Consider the following 15,339-nt stretch of genomic DNA (forward strand, 5'->3'; position numbering starts at 1 on the left):
TGTATCACTCGCACACATTGCCTTTCACCTCCTCTGAGCTGAAGATGTGCGCCATTAATTCCCAGTAGTGTTCACAAACTATGTTCCCTGGTTGACTTCCTCCAAGCCCTATGGCAGTCGAGTTTTCGGAGACACTCGCTGCCGGCCCAGTACACGTGCTAACTAAGAGCCCTGTTCTGGGGTAGGTGCTCCGCATTTGGTGGTTCCATGTAAGGTAACCCCATGCCATGTATATCTTCCGCTAATCTGTTTCCCTGTTGGCAAACTGCGTCTTCCTTGGGCAGAGCCCCCTCTGTCACAGTCTCCATGTTTGTAGTAACTCCTCCCCCCTTTGGTAGGATCTACCATGAGACTCTCCACATGGTCGGCAAGACCATGTGACGTATTTTCCACTTAAATATCCCCCCCCCCCTTTGGGTGAGGTGTGGTCTCCGTGGTGTCGGATAATCCCCCTTGTTTTTTAGGGAGTGGAAAAAGAGGCCATGACTGGGTTAGCCTGTCTCTATCTTTTGGGTAGTCCACTTGTACCCAAAGGGCTGTTCAACACTCATAACTATGTTGGGGGAGGTTACATGTCGGCCTGGTGTGCTGGCTACGAGGCACACAGTTGTCTGCCCCTCACACACCGCCAGTTCAAGTAACACAGTTCAGTCAGTTGCAGCATTTTTTATAGGGACCCCTAGTGTCACTACATCGACACAACGTCGAGTGAGTGACAGATAGGGAATGTCCTGGTTACTTGCGTAACCTCCATTCCCTGATGGAGGGAATGAGACGATGTGTCCCTCCTGCCACAATGCTGAACTACCCGCTGAAATGGCCGGACCTTGTCTCGGCTCCTAAGCATAAAACCTGAATAAGTGGTTGCATACCAGCTCCTTTTATACCCGTATGTCCGGGGGAGTGGCATGCAAATACCACTCGCCAATTTTCATTGGCCTTTTATCAAAGACCAGAGGTGTTTCAGTCTCCCAAGAGTGACCCCTAGTGTCACTATATTGACACAATGTCTCGTTCCCTCCATCAGGGAATGGAGGTTACGCAAGTAACCAGGACGTTTAGGAGCCAAATAGGAAAATGATCTCCCTCCTTTTGTGGATTTTGATATTCTCGGTATTGTTAACAGGCCAGAGTTTTGCGATCGTAGTGAGCATGATGGATTATAGTGTGATAGATGGTCACTTAAGTACTTTGGAGCTAGACCATTCAAAGCTTTGCGAGTAATTAACAAAATTTTAAAATTAATACGAAACTTAAGTAGCTAATGTTACGCAGATAAAATGGGGCTGATATGATCATATTTCTTGACAAAAACTGAATCGCCAGTGTCTGCAACTAATCTTGGTAAGTTGTTATATTAGCAAACTCTGTTAGTTTTCCTTGCACTCTTCTTGTCTTCTTTTGTGCATTGTTTTAGTTCAGTAATTATATTTTCAGCAAGCTACTTAGTTAGGAAGATCACATGTTACAAAGTTAGTTTGTAGCTACTAACTTAGCCCGTTTGCCACAAAGAATCAGAATTAATTAATGTATTTGCTACGTGTGCTCACACACACAAGAAAAATGCCTTGCTAAAAGACTTTTCCAATACTGACAGACAAACAATAACTAGATATAGAATTTTACAAGGTATGGTTCTGTACATGTTAATAAAATATGAGATAAACAGAATATTTCATATAAAAAGTAGTACTGAAAAGAGTTGGTATGGTTAGGGAAGCAAAAGTGTTTGAATAGAAAATAATGTGCTTAATTTTTTTGTTTCTTTGATATACAGATTGTTTGACTGAAGTTGAAGAGGACCAGGTCCAAATGGAGTCTTCCTCTTCCTGTTCTCCATCCCAATCCAGTATTGGTAGGTCTCCAGGAAGTACCAGAAAAAGAAAGAGTGATTCAAACCATCAAACCAGGAGCTGCTTGACATCTTACAAACAGCAGACGAGCGGTTTTTGGAGCACAGCAGATAAGTTCATGCTTCCATGCTTAATAAGATGGACGAAATAGGAAATTCTATGCTGGCACTCATGAGGTACATGGTTGCAGTTATGAAGAGTCAGCAGGGGAATGATCCATAACAAAGTCATTGCTGGCACTCAAGGCGATTATGTTCTTGGTTATGTCATGGGGTCCGTTCTTCGTACGTCACTAACTCAGTTAGCTGGATTTGATTATTGACGATTTGTCATGATCTTGGATTGTTAGGTTCCACGGCGCTCCTCCTGGACTTGCTGTCATAGCAACAGGTCCGTAAGCTTAAACCTGCTCGGGAGCAGGCTTATTTCATGTAAATAAAATTAGATTGCGGCTTTATAAGCTGAGGTAATACGGGAAGTTTGTAACAGCCATATCTTGTCCATTTTTACGACAGCAACCTGTTGCGGAAGGTGCAAGGATAATTCGCAGAGCTTTTCTAATTAATCACGTATTGCTGGATAGACAGGATCCTTTAGCGCAGCGCGATACTATACTTTTTGAGAGATATCGGTTTTCTCATGAGGGTGTCATTTACATAATTAATTTTTTGGAACCAGATATTAAATGTTCGACTCTGAGTCGGGCTTTAACCACAGCACAAACTGTATGCATTGCCCTGAGATTCTTTGCGAGTGGCACTTTCCTTTACACTATTGGAGATGCAGAGAACTTGGTGAAAAGTACTGTCTGTCGTTCCATTTGCAAAGTTTACCTGGCGCTCAAGCAGTTTTTAGGGGTTTTTGTGGTATTTACAAGCCACTTAATGCCCCAGGTTGTAAAACAGAATTTTTCACCATTGTAGGTACATTAAAAATTGTTAATGAAGATCATGCAATCATGACCATGCCATTAAGTATGACTTATGTGTCCCCCAGGCTTCCCTAATGTGATTGGTGCTATAGACTGCACACACATCCCCATCAAGGCCCCAATGAAGGGGATTTTGTGAACCGAAAGGGGGTTCACAGTGTAAATGTGCAGGTAAATTACTCCTAGGATTCTTAATATTCCAGATTAGAAATATTGTATCAAATTTTAAAAAAAGGAAATGTTATAAAAAAAAAAATATACAGTTGACTGACTAAAATCTCTTAGATGGTGTGTGACTATGTGCCATATCACAAATGTGGAAGCAAAATGGCCTGGATCTGTGCATGACTCAAGAATTTTCAGAGAGTCACATTTATGCACATTATTTGAACGTGGTAAGGGAAAATATAGATGTCAAGGTCACTGTATTACATACACTTATGCTGGGCCTAACAGAACTGCATTTTTCCATTATACAGGTGATAATGATGGGATCCTGCTTGGAGACAGGGGCTATGCCTGCAGGCAGTATTTTATGACGACATTCCCCGACCCAAACCCCGGACCACAAACCTGTTACAATGCAGCTCTAGCCAGGACAAGGGCACGCATTGAAATGACCTTTGGGCAACTAAAGGGAAGATTTCAGTGTCTGAAAAGTCTGAGGGTTGCACCTGACAGGGCCTGTGACATTGTTGCATGTGCCATATTACAAAACATTGCCATCATCAGAAAGGAGAGGACCCCTGTGGTGGAGGTGCAGCCTGATGATCACCTCCAGCCAGTGCACTTGGACAAACCTAGTGGCAGAGCTGCACAAGACAGAATTGTAGAACACCATTTTTGATAAGTTTAATAAAAGACAAGACAAATATGCTTAGTCCCTTGAGAGATTTATTTCAATTATTCTTTGTAAAGAAAAGTAATCAGTAATCAGTCATCTTTTGCCTGCAATAAGAGATATTATGTAAGGTCAACAATAGTACTCTGTGTGAAATGGTGTATTAGCACTTACTCTGAAGTTCCTTTTGAAGCAGCTCTATCTCTAGTGCCAGTTTCTTCTTCTTTAAGTGGTCAAGTTCCATTTCTCCCCTTAATTTTTATTTTAGGGAAAAATACTCTATTTTGTGTTGAAGACTCCATTTATATAGGGAACGGATGTCACCCTGTGCCATTTGTGGACAAAACAATGAACAATACATGCCTCATGCAACAAAAATAAAAAGGAAAAAGTACAACACCTCCCACCTCAGTATTCTCTGTGCAGACTCTTCTGTGGGCCTTTATGTGGATGTGGACTCCCGTAACTCATATTGCAGTCAGACATAATAGGTACATGAGTATACATAAATTAAGTCGTTATTTATGCACTTACAGGTACTTCCTCCAAAGGACAGTCATCTGAGAGGGTTTCTTCACTGTCCTGTGCAACGGAAACAAATGGGCATTACAAAGTGTTGCGCTTTCTTCCCTTTTGATGTAAAAAGTTAGAAAAAGTCCACTTACTGCACATGCTTCAGCCAGCACTTGCTTGGGAACAGGTAAAAGTGATGGTGTTTTATGTAAAACTGCACAAAAAGGGAAATCACAATGTCATTACAATGAACCACTGTAAAAAATGTGATCAATAACTCATGGCAACATATTTTTACATTAACTCTAAATAAGTTAGAGTTAATAGTTCACTTTAACTTAAAGCAATTCATCACTAATCAAGATTTAATATAGTTGAAATGACTAACAGCCATTTGGATTATAGTTAATTTAATGCAGCAACAAATTATTTTACAATGTACTAAGAGAATTGAAAGCTCATTTACCAGTAAAGAAGGTGTTGCTGCTACTGGTCCCTGGATGTGGTTCTAAGGAAGAGCTGCCCCCAGGGATGCCCTCCACAATGGGTCGGTTCACATTCAACCCAAGGGCCAGCTCTTCTGCCGGGGTATAACGTGGTGGTGCAGGACCACCACCGGTTTTTCTTTGTTCAGACTTTTTCTTGGTTGCTGTTATAAACAGACAAACACATCATTTAACAGTGTCTTTTTAAAAGAGACTAAGAAAAGTATAAGTAGTAAAGATTACCATTTTGTAGAATGTTCTTGTATTTCACTTTTACTTGTTCCCATGTTCTAGTGGGTCCCATGGTGGCTCTAAAATTAAAGATGATAAACAAAGTAATTATGAAATTATTAAAATACAAAAATATATACTGTAATAAGTGATAAAAACATCTAACATGGTCACCACTTATGCATTTAATTTGTCTGCTACTTTTTGCCAGCCCTCTCTCCTGGCTTTTGCAGACTTTGAGGTGTTCCCTGGCATTTTAATTAAACCTTCAAATTCTGCATAACCTTCGAGCAATACCTCTTGCTCTGTTGCAGAGAAAAACTGGGCATGCTCTTTGGCCTTGGTGAGCAGCCAATAGCAGCACTGCTGATCAAGGTTTCTACTATCGATACATATCCCCTTTTAAACCAATGCATGAACGCGCAATTATCCCAGACAACTCAATCCAGTGATACTAATCATAAACAACAGGTGTGTTCGAAGAACCTAATTAGCCAGATCATGATTAGCACGATGATGTCATCTTGGATGTGTCATTTGATCTCAGATGTAATAATGGACCCATGGTCTCGGTGAGTCCGCTGGTTTGTTTCAGTTTGTGGTTACGTTCTCTCTATTGATTCAGGTGTCACTGGCTCACATAATCAGCGTTATCATGGGATCCTTGATTGTTTCTATGGTAACACTGATCATTCCAGATTGCTGCGAACGAGCGGCACCTGATCGCCATTAATTCCCTGGCTATATCTACCTCGCTACACACACAAGCCTATGAACACACCATCCATCTCCAGCTGCAGTCGGTGCTGGGTTCCCCTCTCAAAGCTTTACCAGCCTTGCTGTGTTTGTTAAATAAACTGATCATTGTTCTCTGCACTTGGATTTTTGTCTCATCCTTCCTGACACGTTATGGAGAGTCTGAAAAGGAATAGCCCAGATTTTTTTTTTTACTTTTTTTTTTTTTTTTTAGGCATTTGTCTACCTCTGTATTTCTTTACATTTACACTTTAATTCAGGGGTCTTCATTAATTTTCAGACCAAGGACCCCTTGGTGGGTAGAGTGACAGAGCTGGGATCCCTATTACATATTGTATAAAACTGAGTGTTGCATTTTATGCCTATAAAAATGTGTATGGTAGGCTACCATATTATTGTATGTACATACTTTATATTTACACTGATGGCCAAAAGTTTGGAATAATGTACAGATTTTGCTGTTTCGGAAGGAAATTGGTACTTTAATTCACCAAAGTGGCATTCAACTGATCAAAGTATAGTCAGGGCATTACTGATGTAAAAAAAAAAACAGCACCATCACTATTTGAAAAACAGGCCCCATTTCCAGCAGCCATCACTCCAACACCTTATCCTTGAGTAATCATACTAATTTGGTACTAGAAGATCACTTGTCATATCAAACACAGCTGAGAGATATTTTGCTTATCATTGCCTTTGTGTTTGTTTTTGAGTTTCCACAGTATGCAATAGACTGGCATGTCTTAAGGTCAATATTAGGTAAAAAAAAAACAGCTTTCTCTAGAAACCCATCAGTTAAGTATTGTTTTGAGGAATGAACGCTATACAATGCTTTAAATTGCCAAAAAAAAAAAAAATGAAGTTTTCATACAAAGATGTACACTACAGTCTTCAAAGACAAAGGACAACTGGCTCTAACAAGGATAGAAAGAGATGTGGAAGGCCCAGGTGTACAGCTAAACAAGAAGATAAGTACATCAGTGTCTCTAGTTTGAGAAATAGATGCCTCACATGTCTTCAGCTGACAGCTTCATTGAATTCTACCCACTCAACACAGTTTCATGTACAACAGTAAAGAGAAGACTCAGGGGTGCAGGCCTTATGGGAAGAGCTGCAAAGAAAAAGCCACTTTTGAAACAGAAAAACAAAAAAAAAGGTTAGAGTGGGCAAAGAAACACAGACATTGGACAGCAGATACTTGGAAAGGAGTATTATGTATCTTAACCCCATTGAGCTTTCGTGGGATCAGCTAAACTGTAAGGTGCATGAGAAGTGCCTGACAAGACATCTATGGCAAGTGCTACAGGAAGCGTGTGGTGAAATATCACCTGAGTATCTGGATAAAGTGACAGGATTTTTTAATGAGAACTCTTTGAAGTAGTTTAAGAAGTTCTGAAAAAAAATTCAAATTGTAATAGTAATTTTTCACATTATTAATGTGCTGACTATACATCGTGATCAGTTGAATGCCACTTTGGTGAATAAAAGTACCAATTTCATTCCATAAGAGCAAAATATGTACATTATTCCAAACTTTTGGCCACCAGTGTCTATTGCAAAGCTTTTTAAATAATCATTAAATAATGTACAACTGGGGACTGCAACTTTTTTGACATGAAATTAAATTTATCATTTTTCTTGTTAATCACTGTTCCATACCACCTTCTTTATATAAAGAAAAAGATAGATAATACCGATCATAATACTGGCTGGGACCCATTTTTTATACACTATATTGCCAAAAGTATTCGCTCACCCATCCAAATAATTGAATTCAGGTGTTCCAATCACTTCCATGGCCACAGGTGTATAAAATGAAGCACCTAGGCATGCAGACTGCTTCTACAAACATTTGTGAAAGAATGGGCCGCTCTCAGGAGCTCAGTGAATTCCAGCGTGGTACTGTGATAGGATGCCACCCATGCAACAAGTCCAGTCATGAAATTTCCTTGCTACTAAATATTCCACAGTCAACTGTCAGTGGTATTATAACAATGTGGAAGCGATTGGGAATGACAGCAACTCAGCCATGCAGTGGTAGGCCACGTAAAATGACAGAGCGGGGTCAGCGGATGCTGAGGCGCATAGTGCACAGAGGTCGCCAACTTTCTGCAGAGTCAATCGCTACAGACCTCCAAAGTTCATGTGGTCTTCAGATTAGCTCAAGAACAGTGCGTAGAGAGCTTCATGGAATGGTTTTCCATGGCCGAGCAGCTGCATCCAAGCCATACATCACCAAGTGCAATGCAAAGCGTCGGATGCAGTGGTGTAAAGCACGCCGCCACTGGACTCCAGAGCAGTGGAGACGCATTCTCTGGAGTGACGATTCACGCTTCTCCATCTGGCAATCTGATGGACGAGTCTGGGTTTGGCGGATGCCAGGAGAACGGTACTTGTCTGACTGCATTGTGCCAACTGTGAAATTTGGTGGAGGGGGGATTATGGTGTGGGGTTGTTTTTCAGGAGCTGGGCTTGGCCCCTTAGTTCCAGTGAAAGGAACACTGAATGCTTCAGCATACCAAGAGATTTTGGACAATTCCATGCTCCCAACTTTGTGGGAACAGTTTGGGGATGGCCCCTTCCTGTTCCAACATGACTGTGCACCAGTGCACAAAGCAAGGTCCATAAAGACATGGATGAGCGAGTTTGGTGTGGAAGAACTTGACTGGCCTGCACAGAGTCCTGACCTCAACCCGATAGAGCACCTTTGGGATGAATTAGAGCGAAGACTGCGAGCCAGGCCTTCTCATCCAACATTAGTGTCTGACCTCACAAATGCACTTCTGGAAGAATGGTCAAAAATTCCCATAAACACACTCCTAAACCTTGTGGAAAGCCTTCCCAGAAGAGTTGAAGCTGTTATAGCTGCAAAGGGTGGGCCGACGTCATATTAAACCCTATGGATTAAGAATGGGATGTCACTTAAGTTCATATGCGTCTAAAGGCAGATGAGCGAATACTTTTGGCAATATAGTGTATATTTAACCCCTATAATAATGACCGCCTCATCATCTAAAATACAGAGTCTGGGGCAAAATGAAATTTGAGTGTCCAATCCGTCACCCATAAAACTTTGAACCCTCAACCAAAATTCTTGGATCTTAACACACCACCAAGAAACATCTTCTGATTGGCATAGCCAGCAGGTGGGTGTGTCTTTCAGACCAAGCCTATACAATCTAGAGGGAGTCCAATAGAATCGATTTAAAATCTTAAATTGCTTAAGTCACTCCCTCCTCCAATACCAAGTTTAGATCTTTCTCCCATAATCTCTTGAGAGAAGCCAAAGCTCCATCCCCCAGACTCTGAATTAGCAGGGAGTAATACACTGATGTAATACACTGATGCCTCATGACCTTCTCCAAAAGCAGTAATCACCACTCCCAGAGTATATGCCACTTTAGGGGGGTGTATGCTACTCCCAAAATAGTACAGAGCAGATGGCGCAGCTGTAAATACCTAAAGAACTGAGATCTGGGAATCCCAAAATGCTGAACCATATTTTCAAAGGATCTCAACACTCCCACTCATATAGGTCACCGAGCGTATTAACCTCCCTCTCAATCCACTCTGTCCAGCAGAATGGGGACTTCTTAATACATAATTTAGTTACATCATGATGGCGCCACGGATGGCTGTCTAGGTGTGGAGTGCGCCTATTGTTTTGTTGTTTTTGTTTGTTTGTCCTGTGTTTAGTAATCTTTTTCCAGTCAGTTTTACCAGAGACGAACTGCTGAACATTCGACAGCATATTCCAGACAATTTTTTCCTGATTTTTGAATATTCAGACATTTTGCTGGACATTTTAGTTGGAGGCGCAGCTCTGCTGTTCAAGAGACGCAGGTGAGGGAGACGAGCAGACGTGCTGGTCAAACTCCGTCGCCGCGGATTTCGAACAGCACTGCCGAGTATTCACTTGGGGAATCTATGCTTTCTTCCTAACAAAACAGATGAACTACATCTCCTCACCCACACAAACAAGGACTTTTCAACCTCTGCTGCCTTGTGCTTCACAGAAACCTGGCTGAGTGAAGCCATTCCAGACAGCGCATTACATCTGCTGGGCTTCCAGCTGTTCAGAGCGGATTGCATCACGGAGTTAACGGGGAAAACGAGAGGTGGTGGAACATGCTTTTACATCAATGAAAGTTGGTGTACAGATGTAACAACGTTAAAGAGGATGTGCTGTCCTAATTTGGAAGCGCTCTTTATTAACTGTAAGCCTTTCTACTCGCCATGGGAATTTTCCTCGTTTATTCTGGTGAGTGTGTATATTGCGCCAAATGCTTGTTTGAACACAGCACTGCAACATCTGGCTGATCAAATCACAGACACAGAACGACAATACCCGGACTCAGTTATTATTATTCTTGGGGATTTTAACAAAGCAAATCTCACATGTGAAATATCCAAATACAAACAGCACATCACATGCCCCACCAGAGACAGGAACATACTGGATCATTGCTACACAACAATAAAGGATGCATATCGCTCTGTCCCTAGAGCAGCTTTGGGACTCTCTGATCACTGTCTGGTTCATCTTCTTCCAACCTACAGGCAGAAATTAAAATCAACCAAGCCAGTAGTAAGGACTGTAAAGTGATGGACCAATGAAGCAGAGCAGGATCTACAAGCCTGCTCCGATTGCATGGATTGGAGTGTTTTTGAGGCTGCAGCCACAGACCTGGATGAGCTCACAGATACTGTTACATCATATATCAGTTTCTGTGAGGATATGTGCATTCCTCCTAGGACTTATTTAAAGTTCAACAATGACAAACTGTGGTTTACAGCAGAGCTCAGGCATCTTCGTCAGGCCAAAGAGGATGCTTACGGGGTTGGGATAAAGTATTGTACAATCAGGCCAGGAACACACTGAACAGGGAAATCAGAGTGGCTAAAAGGAGATACTCTGAGAAGCTGAAAAACAAGTTTTCAGCTAACGACCCTGCATCAGTGTGGAGTGGCATGAAACAACTCACAAATTACAGGACTCCTACCCCCAACCCTGTAGGGAACCAACAACTGGCTGACGACATGAATGTGTTCTACTGCAGATTTGAAAGGCCCAATCTCACACCCCACACCCACACTGACCTTCACTTCACACAAACACCAACACCTCCTGCTACCTAACCTGCACTTAAGATCTGTGAAGATGATGTGAGCCACGTCTTTCGGAAACAAAAGATGAGGAAAGCTTCAGGCCCAGATGGCGTCTCAACAGCGTGTCTTCGATCCTGTGCTAACAAGCTGGCCCCCATCTTCACACAGATCTTAAATAGATCACTGGAGCAGTGTGAAGTCCCATGCTGCTTCAAATGCTCAATCATTATTCCTGTCCCAAAGAAACCAAAAATCACAGGACTTAATGACTAGAGACCTGTCGCCCTGACGTCTGTGGTCATGAAATCATTTGAGAGACTGGTGTTGGCCCACCTAAAGAACATCACTGGACCCCTTCTAGATCCCCTTAAATTTTCTTATCGAGCAAACAGGTCTGTGGATGATGCAGTCAACATAGGATCACATCATATCTTGCAATATCTGGACAGACCAGAGGCATATGCAAGGATCCTTTTCGTGGACTTCAGTTCAGCTTTCAACACCATCATCCCAGCTATACTCCAGAATAAATTACACCAACTCTCTGTTCCCATGTCTATCTGTCAGTGGATTACCAGCTTTCTGATGGACAGGCAGCAGCTTGTGAGACAGGGGAAACTCACTTCTAGCACCTGTACAATCAGCACTGGTGCCCCCCAGGAATGTGTGCTCTCCCCACTACTCTTCTCCCTCTACACCAATGACTGCATCGCCAAGGACCCCTCTGTCAAGCTCCTGAAGTTTGCAGATGACACCACTGTCATCGACCTCATCCGAGATGACGATGAGTCTGCATACAGAAGGGAGGTTGAACAGCTGGCTGTCTGGTGCAGTCAAAACAACCTTGAGCTGAACATGCTCAAAACGGTGGAGATCATTGTGGACTTTAGGAGAAACACCCCAACACTGACCCCCCTCACCATTATTAACAGCACTGTGGCAGCAGTGGAGTCATTCAGGTTCCTGGGCACTACCATCTCACAGGACCTGAAGTGGGAGACCCACATTGACTCCACTGTGAAAAAGGCCCAGCAGAGGTTGTACTTCCTTCACCAGCTGAGGAAATTCAACCTGCCACAGGCGCTGCTGATACAGTTTTACTCAGCAGTCATTAAGTCTGTCCTCTGCACTTCAATAACTGTCTGGTTTGGTTCAGCTATGAAATCAGACATCAACAGACTACAAAGGACAGTTCAGACTGCTGAGAGGATTATTGGTTGCCCCTGCCCCCCCCCCCCCCCTTCAAGAACTATACACTTCCAGAGTGAGGAAAAAGGCTGTAAAAATCACTCTGGACCCCACTCACCCTGCCCACTACCTTTCTGAAATGTTGCCTTCTGGCCGACACTTCAGAGCTCTGAGCACCAGAACTGTCAGGCACAGGAACAGTTTTTTCCCTCAGGCTATCCATCTCATGTACAGTTAAATTGCCTCATTGAGCAATAACTATGTGCAATACACAGTTTAGTCTTTTTTATATTTATCCAACACATCCAACCTCTTCTGCTATTTCATTCCTCTGAAAAAAACAAAAAAAACATTTGCACTGTACATAACAGATTTGTATTTGCACTGTACATAACAGATTGTATTAGATTTGCACTATCCATATGTATGTGTATATGTATGTATGTGTGTGTGTGTGTCTGTACGTATGTGTATAATTAGTTTTATTTTTTATTTTTTATTATTATCTATGTCTTGCTGCTGTTTTTGTATTGTTTTTGTATTGTTGTACACTGGAAGCTCCTGTCATCAAGACAATTCCTTGTATGTGTATGCATACTTGGCAATAAAGCTGATTCTGATTCTGATTATTTTGTGTTAATCTGAAGTGTGTGTAGAGAATAAATACTCAACTGTTCGCTGTCTCCTGACTCATCCATTGCCCACGAACTTGGATCTTTCACATCCTCATATCATTGTTTTCATCATTTCATTAGCTACACAGCCCATCTGTCAAAAATTATCTAGCTTTTCACTGGCCAGCTTTATCCAGAGACAAACTAAGATGATGCAAATTTTTACATCACTTGTGTCGACTGTCCTGTTTGACTATTTGAGTTACTACCCAATCACAACTGCACAGAAAATTTTGTGGGAGGGCTAATTTTTTCATAAGACCCTCCCAAATATCATGTTTGGGTGTTTTGCTACTGAAACTACACAGAGTGCAAGATCTTTCAGAGAATGGACATGAATGATAACGTGTTGAATATTTAAAATTGAACAAAAACAAATTGATCAAGATTTCTTCATATTTGTACATATTTGGACTAAAATCTCTAATGGATTTTTTTTATTGGACTCTTGCAATGAAAAGCATAATGAAGTTTGGAGGATAGTGCTCATATGTGTTTGGCTGGAAGACAATAAATGTCAGAACTTCCGGTTTCATTTTCCATGTTTTTATTTTCACTCTTGACACGTTTGATAAAATCTTATTGTTGCAACTTTGCAATCGTCAAAATTGCTTTAAAATATCAAGTCAGATCTTTCAAATGATATATTGGATGTCAATATTAGTTTACAATTTCACAGATTAAACATGCATTAAACATAAATTAAATGTAAATAAATATGCTAGTGGGTCATTTCTGAACCAAACTTTAACTTTAAAATGGTAGATATCAAACCGCTTATTAAGAAGCCACAGCTTGATCCTAGAGAACTGGCTAATTACAGACCGATTTAAAATCTACCATTTATGTCAAAAATACTAGAAAATGTATTCAGTCAGGATTTAGGCCCCATCACAGTACAGAGACTGCACTTATCAGAGTTACAAATGACTTGCTCTTATCATCTGCATTTCTCTTCTAGTGCTTTTAGATCTTAGTGCTGCCTTCAACACGATAGATCACAACATTCTCTTGAATAGGCTGGAGAATTATGTTGGCATTACAGTAGTAGACTCGCATTAGCATTTAAGTCCTATTTATCAGACCGCTTCCACTTTGTATGTGTAAATGGGGAATTGTCAAATCAAACAAAAGTTAAGTATGGAGTGGCATAGGGATCAGTTTTAGGACCTCTGCTTTTCTCCTTATACATGCCTCCCTTGGGAGATATTATCAGGAGTCATGGAATAAGTTTCCACTGTTATGCTGATGATACCCAACTTTATATTTCTTCTAAACCCAACAAAAATTCACAATTCTCCAAATTAGCAGAGTGTATCAATAAAATTGATTGGATGGCCAGACAGTTCCTTCTACTCAATTCTGACAAAATAGAGGTACTAATGATTGGACCAAAAACCTCTAAAAAATAAGCCGCTAAAATATAATTTGACTCTCAATGGATGTACTGTTACGTTGTCTTTTTCTGCAAAGAATTTAGTTGTTATATTTGATACCAATCTGTCCTTTGAAAATCAAATTTCCAGTGTTTGTAGAACAGCATTCTTCCACCTGAGAAATATTGCTAAATTATGACACATGCTCTCTGTTGCTGACACCTAAAAATTAACTGCATTGCGTAACATGCATTCATGACCTCAAGACTAGATTATTGTAATGCATTACTGAGAGGATGTCCAGCAAGTTCAATAAATAAACTTCAACTGGTTCAAAATGCAGCTGCCAGTGTGCTGACGAGAACCAAGAAATATGATCATATTAGCCCAATTTTATCGTCGTTACATTGGCTACCTGTTAAATTTCATATTATTTTTTTAAATTCTGTTAACTACATACAAAGCTTTGAATGGTCTAACTCCACAGTATTTAAGTGACCTTCTCACATGCTATATTCCATCATGTTCATTATGATCACAAAATTAAAAAAAAATTGGCTTGTTAATATTTCCAGGAATATCAAAATCCACAAAAGGAGGTAGATCCTTTTCCTGTTTGGCTCCTAAACTATGTAATAGTCTCCCTAACCGTGTTCGAGATGCAGACACACTCACTCAGTTTAAGTCTAGACTAAAGACTCATCTATTTAGCCAGGCATACACCTAATTTATCCATCAACTCACAATTAGGCTGCTTTAGTTAGGTCTGCCAGAACCAGAAACATCCATCATGATTTATAACTCTGCATAAAATTGAATGGCATCTGTGCTAATATTATTCTATAGGATTCATTTCCCGAGGTTATCAGAGCCTGCCAGATTCAGCTCCGTTCCTTTTTGGTGTCAGACTCCACTGCTATGTGTCGCTGAGAGATGACGACAAATTACAGCCAGTACTAGCCAGACATCACTTCAGTTTTTTGACTTCAGAGGATGAACTGATGCCAACTCCAATTGTAAGACATCGGACACTTCATATGCCACTGCCTGAACCTTGGACTTAGGATGGACCCCACCAAACCTCACCGAAATGACCTGCAGGTTGAAGTACAATGCTCCTCATCATTTATCTCTCTCTGCATCACCTTTGTCATTGATGGACTAAACTCTTGAAATGGAATACATAGACTATCATTTCATTGCCAATAAAAGCCTTCATCAGCCAACTAACAAAGGACAATGCATCAGTGTGAACTTCTGCAGTTAATCCAGGATGGACTTCAAAGACATTAGTCATTCATCTTAAAGTTCATAAAAAAAAATTTATTTTTATTTTTAAAACACTGGACCTTAATGCTTACTTAATTTACAAATTTAAAACA

General features: G+C 40.9%; 1 pseudogene; it reads left to right on the plus strand.

Annotated features, from left to right (window-relative positions):
* Positions 1-1,991: 1,991 nt before the first annotated feature.
* Positions 1,992-3,645, plus strand: LOC127429620 (putative nuclease HARBI1; annotated as a pseudogene).
* The last annotated feature ends 11,694 nt before the right edge of the window (positions 3,646-15,339 follow it).

This window comes from Myxocyprinus asiaticus, chromosome 39 (genome assembly GCF_019703515.2).
Source record: "Myxocyprinus asiaticus isolate MX2 ecotype Aquarium Trade chromosome 39, UBuf_Myxa_2, whole genome shotgun sequence".
In the NCBI taxonomy this organism is placed as follows: domain Eukaryota; kingdom Metazoa; phylum Chordata; class Actinopteri; order Cypriniformes; family Catostomidae; genus Myxocyprinus; species Myxocyprinus asiaticus.